We start from the raw sequence: 532 nt of genomic DNA, 5'->3' as shown, positions 1-532 counted from the left end.
TTTTCTAATACCTACCTACCTACCTAGTCCCTTGCCCTCCTGGTCGTTGGGGGGACAAGGTAGACATGAAGATGGAGAGTTGAGTCGTACTAAGATAAGCTTACCTTTTTTCTGTCGTAGCCGAGTTGCCGTTTTTTGTTGTATACGTGCCTGAGGTACCTGTGCTAATTTTCTATACCCTGTTATTTGTTTAACTACTTTTATTATCTCATCGCTATGGTCACGGTGTCCCTGTTCAAACACTGTGCAGACCAAAGCGGAGGACATGACTGTACATGCTGTGTAAACTTTCACCTCTGGAATGTGCTATGGTGATTTTCATTGGTGTGCAGTCAATGATTTACAGCTTCATACATTGTACTCCGTGCACCTGTCTATTGTCAAGCCATAATCATTTTTTTTGCTAAATATTTGCCCCGATACTTTATTGGACTGTCCAATTCATTGCTTGTATAGGGCCTGAGAAGCATAGAGAAAATTAGCCTGTGTTACACAATATCTTCCTGCCATTGGCTAATTAGCTAGAGGCCGG

This window comes from Branchiostoma floridae, unplaced genomic scaffold, assembly GCF_000003815.2.
Source record: "Branchiostoma floridae strain S238N-H82 unplaced genomic scaffold, Bfl_VNyyK Sc7u5tJ_492, whole genome shotgun sequence".
Taxonomy (NCBI): Eukaryota; Metazoa; Chordata; class Leptocardii; order Amphioxiformes; family Branchiostomatidae; genus Branchiostoma; species Branchiostoma floridae.
This window is presented reverse-complemented; position numbering follows the sequence as displayed.